Consider the following 9199-nt stretch of genomic DNA (forward strand, 5'->3'; position numbering starts at 1 on the left):
AGGAGTCCATCAAAATCCTAAAGGAGAATACAGGCAGCAACCTCTTCCACCTCAGCCGCAGCAACTTCTTCCTAGAAACATCGCCAAAGGCAAGGGAAGCAAGGGTAAAAATGAACTATTGGGACTTCGTCAAGATAAAAAGCTTTTGCACAGCAAAAGAAACAGTCCACAAAACCAAAAGACAACCGACAGAATGGTAGAAGATATTTGCAAATGACATATCAGATAAAAGGTTAGTATCCAAACTCTATAAAGAACTTATCAAACTCAACACCCAAAGAACAAGTGATCCAATCAAGAAATGGGTAGAAGACATGAACAGACATTTTTCCAAAGAAGACATCCAAATGGCCAACAGACACATGAAAAAGTGCTCAACATCGCTCGGCATCAGGGAAATCCAAATCACAACCTCAATGAGATACCACCTCACACCAGTCAGTCAGAATGGCTAAAATTAATAAGTCAGGAAGGGAGACTTCTAATGGTGCTCTACAGACTGCAAAGTGCTTTCACACAGTTTGTTGCTTTGGATCCTCCTATCAGTCCCCTGAATTAGTATGGCAGGGATCCTTCCCACTTTAGAGAACAATTTAGGTTTAGAGATGAAAGGATTGATCTAGAGTCATGTGCTAAGGAAGTAACCAATCAAATCAGTGTTAGAACACAGGCATAGTGCTTCTTAAGAATCATCTGAGATTCTGATTTAGTGGGTCAATGGTGTGGCCAGAGATTCTGCACTCGTAACCCTCTTCCAGGTGATTCTGATATTGCTGGTTCCTGCTAGACCATAATTTGAGTAGCAAGGTTCTAGACCACATTGCTTCACATAAATAAGACTTCATTGAAAATGTATGGGCAGTTTGTTTCTCAAAAATCTTACAAAGGTCTCAATTGAATAACTCTAAGACTCATGATGACACTAAATATGTTTCAATGGTCACGTAGCTAGCTGCTCATGTTCTCTCAGCCAAATCTGTCATTGCTTTGGACAGAGAAACCCCTGTTCTATGCTATGAATTGAATCCTCTCTTTTCTACTTCAAATTCTTCACATCTGTCCTTTGTCCCCTGGGTTTAAATAGCTCATCTTGTCCCGTTACTATTTTAGATCCATCTAATTTTTTGAAACTCAAAATACATTTTTACCAAGAATTTCCTTCAACTAAATTAAACCATCCCAATTCATAACTCAGGGCCTCAATTAGTGAACATGTATAGATATTATAATTATTAACTTTTGGGTAGTCTATAGTGGGTTCTACCTAAGCCTTATGTTTGTAAAGAGCAACATTTACTATACAGAGAAAATAGATTTTTAACTGTAGTTCTCTTGTGGATAAATTTTTCCTAGAAGTGTGTCAAAATTATATTTTGGTTTGGTAGAAGGAGTAAGGAGTACCATGTTAGAGGTAGCCATGTGAGGTAATGGTTTCCAGCTGGCATCTGGAATCACACAGACTTGATCTGAATCCCAGAATTTCTATCTGTGTGATCTGGGCAATCTATCTAACCTCTTCTATATAATGGGAATAAGTGCTAATGCTTCTCTCTTAAGATTATAAATGTTAGAGCAGGATTTTCTGTTTTACAGAGAATAATTGGTGTATGACTGTTACTGTCAAAATATAACACAGTGATTGTCAATTAAGCATGAAATTCATAGAATTGTGCATGAGGATAAAGTATTAAGAGAACAGATTAATGATTAATTGACAAGTATTTAAACTTTAAAACCTACAATATATGATCCTATAGTCTTTGCTTTCCAAAACTGTAAGGTTTGTTTTCCAATTTCAAAAAATTAAGATTATTATGTATATTTACAGATCTCCAAATAAAATTCTTGTGCTTTCAAAATAAATATTTATTTTTGATTTGGAGGGTTCTTGTTAAAAAACTTCAAAACAAAAATCAAGAGTTTGTTTTCAGTAAGGTATGAAATATGAAACTCAGTACCTCTTATTGGCCAAAATTAACATATCAAAAGTCTTTTAAAGTAATTCTGAAATTTCTTTTTGTCTGAAATCTAGAGAGAATTTGAATGTAGAATCAGGACGTTGGGTCTTTCCCATAGCTTTGCCTGTATTGTAACTTCTGTCATTGACAAAATCCTGGTGCCCAAGATTTTTTTTTGCTTACTCAAGGCCTGGTTCTCCAAGTTGAAGCTGCTGCCAAATTCAGGGGAATCAGAGCATGAGAAAGGTAATTATAGCACAAGTTCATGGAGCGTGTGTTTGAATCTGGACCATGAAGAAGATGCTGGATATGGATAGCTCCCGGGGAGGGAGCCACTAAAGGAAAGAACATCTGAGGTGTATTAAGGAAAGTAAGGAGCCTGGCCTGTTTTGAGTGGACTGTGCATAGGATAGAATAGAGAAAGATAAACATAATGGAACCAATAAGGCTGAATTTGTAAAGTGTGCAGGATGGAGGGATTTGAACATACTGATGGAGGTTTGCTTTTTATTTTATTTTATTTTATTTTATTTTATTTTATTTTATTTTATATATATATTTATTTATTTATTTGTCAGAGACAGAGAGACAATAAGCAGGGGGAGCAGCAGGCAGAGGGAGAAGCAGTCTCCCCACGGAGGAAGGAACCTGATCTGGGGACTCGATCCCAGGATCCTGGGATCATGACCTGAGCCGAAGGCAGACGCTTAACCAACTGAGCCACCCAGGTGTCCCTATTTTAAAGCTTTTAATTATAGTGATCACATGATGAAATCTACATTTTCATGATATTATCCAGGCATTTAGTGTGCAGAATGGCTTGGGTTCAGCAGAAACTGAGAGCAGAAACCCATTTAGAAGTTGGGATTACATCAATGCTGGTGAAAGGTGAGAAGTGGTGTCTTAGACAAGTGGCCATGGTAATGGACAACAGGATTAGAGAGGAAAAACAATTGCATTAAAAAAACCCCAGAGCATTCTGTTGTCTTTTTGCATTGAGGAGGTAATAAAAAGGGAGAAATTCACCCTACCCTAGAGGCTGTAAGCCCCGGGAGCTGGCAGAATAATCACAAATGGTAAAACCAAGAGATGACTTGTTTGCTTTTAGATATGTTTCTTTGAGGTACTTCCAGAACCTTTAAATGTAGATGCTTTGTCCTCAACCGAGTACTGAGGCAAGAAGTACAATTGAGAGGAAATGTTGTAGAAGTGGTAATTTATGTGTGTATCACCATATAAAGTCTCTGATGAGGTCAGTTGAAAAAGCAGATATAGACAGCTAAGAATGGAACCATGCCAATGCAGAATGGAAAGAGGTAAAGAATTGAAGACAGAGGAGGATACGTCAAGTGAGGGAAGAGGTAGATCAGGCAGAAGGTAAAATCTAAGGATTTCCTGAAAGCTGGTTCATTAATCCTGCTCCATGAGGCAAACAGAGAAGCATCGGGGCAGATTCTAAAGGGTTACTATGTCCTTTTTCATTTACAATGAGCCTCTCAGCATTCATGCGTCCATTACTACTTCATTAAACATTAGTGCAAACATGGAAGTATTTGTTATTGAATACATTTAGAAAAATGGTGATGAAAATTGAGCAAGATTACTCATTCTTGACAAATTAGATTTATATTGTGTGAGGAAAACAGGCACAGTCTTTTTAGCAAATTGAAAAATTTTTAATTGCAGTAACAACAGTATAGGAATAATTATGAAAATCATGTTATATATTGAGTGATTATAATCATAATAGCACACATACTGATGTGGATAAACTGTTCACTCTTCTAAGACCCACTTCCTCACTCTATCTCGTCCTCTTACCTTACACAAGAACAAACTCCATCTATTCTTTGCTTTCTAATGAATCATTCCCATCAACAAAGAAACGTTATTTCTTCAGTTTTAACCTGTTATGAGGAAAATTTTCCAACCCCACTTTTCCTTCAGGTTTTGCTCATTGTCTCGGCTTATAAAAAAAATTCTCAGAAGAGTTGACTTTACTCATGGCTTCCAATCCTTCCTCATTGCCTCGTGGATCCACACTTATCAGCCTCCCCTCCCCCCCATCCTTTCATTCCACCAAAACAGCTCTGACAAGGTCACCCCTGACTGATGACCTCCATGTTGTTGAATTCAGTAGTCAGTTCCCGGTCTTTATATCACTCAGCCTCTCAGGAGTATTTGATGCACTTGCTTACTTCCTTGGAATATTTTCTCCATGCCCCAAAGTGAACTTAACTTGTCCCAAACTGAACTCCTGACCTCAGCTCCTCCCACAGGAAATGGCAACTCCATCTTGTCCATTGCTTGGATGGAAAAACTTGGTGTCATCCTTCGCTTCTTTCTTTTTCTCAAACTCCGCATCCAATATGATGGCAAATCCTATTGATTGGCTTTACAATCAAATTATAACCAGAGATCTGGACACTTCTACTCCAGATGGAAGACACCATCTTCTCTTACCTTGGTTTTTGTATCTTCCAACTTGTCTCCCTGTTTCCATCCTATCTCTTCCTATGGTTCATTCTCCATATAACAACCAGGAACACTGTCAAGAAATTAAGACATAAAATATCATTTCTTTGTTCAAATGACTTTCCATGTCATGCAGAGTAAAAGGCAAACACTTCATGATGGCCTCTAGGAGCCCTATATAATCTGGTGCCTGCTACTTCTCTAATCCTGACACCCCTCATGGCTTTTATATGCCTGCCTCAAGGACATTGAACTTGATGCGTTCTTTCCTTGTATCTCCCTTTGGCTTACTCTCTCAATTCTTTTAGGAATCTGCTCAAATTTCACCTTTTCAATGAAGTCTTCCTGACCTGCTTATTTAAAATTATGAGTCCTAGCCCTTTACACCCCAGCTTTCTTCTAAGCTTTATTATTATTTTTTATTGCACTTGCTACCATATGAAAAAATATATATTTTTAGTGAATGCCATCAAAGTAGCGATTTTTTTTTCATTGCTGTATCCCAGCAACTAAAACTTGTCTGGCACGTAATAGGCACTCGATATATATAAATGAATTAAATTAAAAACCAAATCATCCTGATTTAATTTAATAAAATTATTCATCATCTCATATTAAACAACCAGAAAATTGTTTGTCTTGACTGTGGAGTGTTTTGGTTTCCAATTCAGTGATAATCCCATGATAAATTTCAAAGATTGTTCAAGTATTTTAGGAAATATTGGTTTCAATTAGAGCATGACTTTTTGGAAAGTAATCTACATTCATAGGAAATGCATCAAGGAACTGATATATGTGAGAAGGTCCTGGCATAGATTATCAGTGATTATCAGCTTCTCAACAGTGTTCTCCTGGCTATAAATATGTCTAGCTTTCCATAGTTAGTGATTTAATGAGAGGCCGTGTGATCCAATGGAGAGAGTCTGAGATTTTAAGAAGCCTAGGCACCCCTCATCAGTTGTGTGACCTTGGGTAAATTATTTAACCTGAGGTATTTTCCTCTTAACAAAATGGTAACAACAGTGAGGTGATTGTGATAATTCAGTCTAAGAAATTTTTTGAGAGCAGGGACTCTGTTTTGTTCATTGCTGTATTCTCAGTGAGTACTATATGTGAGCAGCGAGTGTCAAATAGTATACTCAATAAAATAAATATTTGTCGAATGAATATACGAATGAATAGTATGTGCAAAGCATCTAGACTAGTGCCTGGCACAATGTAGGCCCTTAATAAATAGTTGCTATTATAATAGTTATTAATAAATTAACTATATTTCTTTAATTTTAGCCTCTTTTTAAATTTTTTTTAAAGATCTTATTTATTTATTTTTGAGAGAGAGAATGAGAGATAGAGAGCACGAGAGGGAAGAGGGTCAGAAGGAGAAGCAGACTCCCTGCCGAGCAGGGAGCCCTATGTGGGACTCGATCCCGGGACTCCAGGATCATGACCTGAGCCGAAGGCAGTGGCTTAACCAACTGAGCCACCCAGGCGCCCTATTTCTTTAATTATACAAAACAATTAGAAGCTTAAGAACATAGAATAGGTTCTAGCTGACTTCAGCTGTTTTTTCCTCATTGGATAGAATTGAAGATACTTGATAGAACTTACAGGGTATTTTTAACACTAGAATTAGAAAGCATTTTCTTTGGATATTCTCTTCATGAAAAGTACTATTCAACACTGAAGCTAGAGCTATAGTTAAAATAGAAGCTGCAATACATTTTGGTTAACAGTTAATGTCAAAGGTCCGTTTCCTGGGGTTTTTGTACAAAGGTGATGGTAGAACTACAAGTAAGTGGTCCTGGTGCTTTCACCTAAACTGTTCACTTATGGTCTCCTCACATGGTGTTATCATAGTGGAACCCACATGTAGCAATTAGCCAGCTACATCCCCTTACAGACAGACCTGTTCTGTGTTCAATGGCTGCCAGGACAACCCTGGCTATATTTACCACTGACCAGAGAAGAGTTAATGGTAGAGGAACTGGAATCAGAAGATCTAAGCTCTAGTTACAGGGCTTCAGGAACCAGTCATATAATGTTAAATTTTTTGAGAGTTCCCCATCTATTAAAGGTGGATAGAAAATACATACCTTATCCATCCTTTAAATGGAATTTAGAAAGGAAAAGTACGTATTTGTTGCTTTGGTTGCAAGCAATAAAATGACATCTAAAGTTGAAATAAAGAGAGGTTTTTTTTTTTCATTTTTTTTTAAATGAAGAGAGAGTTTTAATAAGACATCAGGCATATCATTTGGAACCAAAGACAGGATGCATAGCTAGGCCTGAGTGAGTGCTGGAAAAAAGAACTAGAAAACCCTCAAACCACAGCTCCTTAATCAACTGTTTCTTTGTGTCCTTAACGTTCTTTACGTTGTTTTGTGTTTCTACTTCATCTTCTTGGTTTCCCCCATAGACAGCTCTGTTGGCTGGTTCATTAACACGCAAAATCTTGAGTTGGTAGTCTTAGCCACCAGTCTGGTAACTTGACAGGTAGAGTAACCTCAGAAAACCTCCTGTGTTTTAACTGCAAATTCCCGGAAAAGAGAGTCTCAGAGACCTTGCTTGGGTTAGGTGTCCTTCTGGTCCAATCAGCTATGGCCTGGGTTTGGGTCACATGTGTTGCTGCCCATTTAGTGGATCTTGTGGGAACATTCTCTTTGAGAAGGGGGATGAGCAGATTCTTGAAAAGAATGTAAGAAAGCATGGGGTAATAATGTTCAAACAAAATGTTTGGCTTTTCCACTTCAAGTATTTACAGTTATTTAGAGATTAAGAAAAAATAAACATATATAAAAATTTTAAATCAATGATCTTTGTGTTTTTACCAGTATATTGATTTTTGATGTAAAAAAATTATATTGTTAAGAAAACTGACTTGATTATGATTTGAAAAGATTAGTTTAGCTCAGAGAAGTGTCTAATTTACAAGTATGGAGTTATATTATGTGTTCAGAGGGCTTCATTTGAGGTAACAGCACTGCAACCCCCCTCCCCCTCAGTGACACCCACTCAACTTTCAACTCCTTTTATCTGAAATTAAAAAGAAGATGAAACATAACAAACAAGCAAACAAAAAACTCCAGGAAATATTTAGACTCTTAGAAAAACACAGAAAAAGAGAGCTTGCTTGGAACGTTTTCAGAAAGTTATGTTTGGTCCCTGAGGTACCACGGTCCATCCCAAATGGTTTGTTTTCATTTCTTTTAATGTAATATATATTTATATTACCAAATTAGCACTGAATGGACTCCAGCATGGTTTTGGTTACCTGAGTCCTCTGGAGAGTCTCTTCATTGATTTTATTAATGTCTTTTCCAGCATTTCTAGATGAACTTTATTTGTACTGCATTAGCAGCATATATGTCGTGGAGAAAAGTTTGGGGAATATGGGAAAGTATAAAAAATAGAAAAAAGCCACATAGATAATCACACTACCTACAGGCCCCAGTTGTTCATGTTTTGTCTGTTTCATCACTTTTTTTCAACATTTTTAAATTATTTTTCTTCTAATAGAGGTCATACTGAATATGTGGTTTAGCACCCTATGTTTTCCACTTAGTATGTTAAATATGAAATTTCTTGTGTCATTAAACTCTTCATAAACATCTCTAATAGTGTCAGAATGTCCTACTAAATGTATGTGCTATGTAGTAAAAAGTTCTGTTTACCTTCACCCTAACAGTGGGCATTGAGGTTGTTTCTTATTTTACTTTGTTATCACTGCGATATGTGACAATGCACATTTTTACCCTACAGTATTTGTCCTAATATTTGTTATTCCTGTGGGATAAAATACTACAAAAATAATTACTTGGTCAAAGGTTGGTACACGTTTTTCATATTCTTGAATCCACTTCTAAATTTCTTTCCAGAATACATGTACTATTTTACAGGTCTATTAACCATAAAACAATGTCTCTCCTTGCACCTTTAGAGTATTGAGTATAATCTTTAAAAGCAAAATAAACCAAAAAAATCTCTTACTTTTGTGGGGAAAATAGTATTTTGTTTTCATTGATAACTAGTGAGGTTGACACGTTTTTCTCATATATTTCTCATGTTATTAGTCAGTTAGATTTCTTCTGAGGAGCATCTGTTTGCATCCTTGGCTCATTTTGGGGTCCTAATATTTTCCTTATGAACTTTTATGAATCTTTTATTTATTATGTGTATAACCATTTGTCAAATGATTTAGAAGCATCATCTTGTTTTACATATAGATGCTATACATTTTTAGCTTCAAATCTATTGTTCTTATTAGAAAAATTTCCTTCCATCTTTCTATTTAAAAATTTTCAAGCTTATAGAAAAATTGAAGTATAATACAATGGGCTCTTGTATACTCTTCACTTAGATACTCTGTCTGATAGTATTTTGTCACATTTTTTTCTCCTTTTTTTTTCTCTTTCATATATAAGATACATATGTGTATATGTATGTGAATATGTGTGTGTGTGTATAAGGGAGAGATATTTATTCATTATTTTTGAACTATTTGACAGGACAATTCAGACACTTGGCTGCTAATTCTTTATTGCATTATCTCTTAGAATAGACACTTGCCTACATTACTACAATACTATTAATTCATCCAAGGCAATTAACAGTTCCATAATATCTAATATCCAGTTATTTGCATTTCCCCTATGTCCCCCAAATAAATGTCTGTTACATCCCTTAATTTTTTCAATCCAAAATCCAATTAAAGGGGTGCCTGGGTGGCTTAGATGGTTAAGCGTCTGCCTTTGGCTCAGGTCATGATC

The sequence above is a fragment of the Callorhinus ursinus genome, unplaced genomic scaffold (genome assembly GCF_003265705.2).
Source record: "Callorhinus ursinus isolate GAN/ISIS: 27379988/994484 unplaced genomic scaffold, GSC_fseal_2.0 scaffold6, whole genome shotgun sequence".
Lineage (NCBI taxonomy): Eukaryota > Metazoa > Chordata > Mammalia > Carnivora > Otariidae > Callorhinus > Callorhinus ursinus.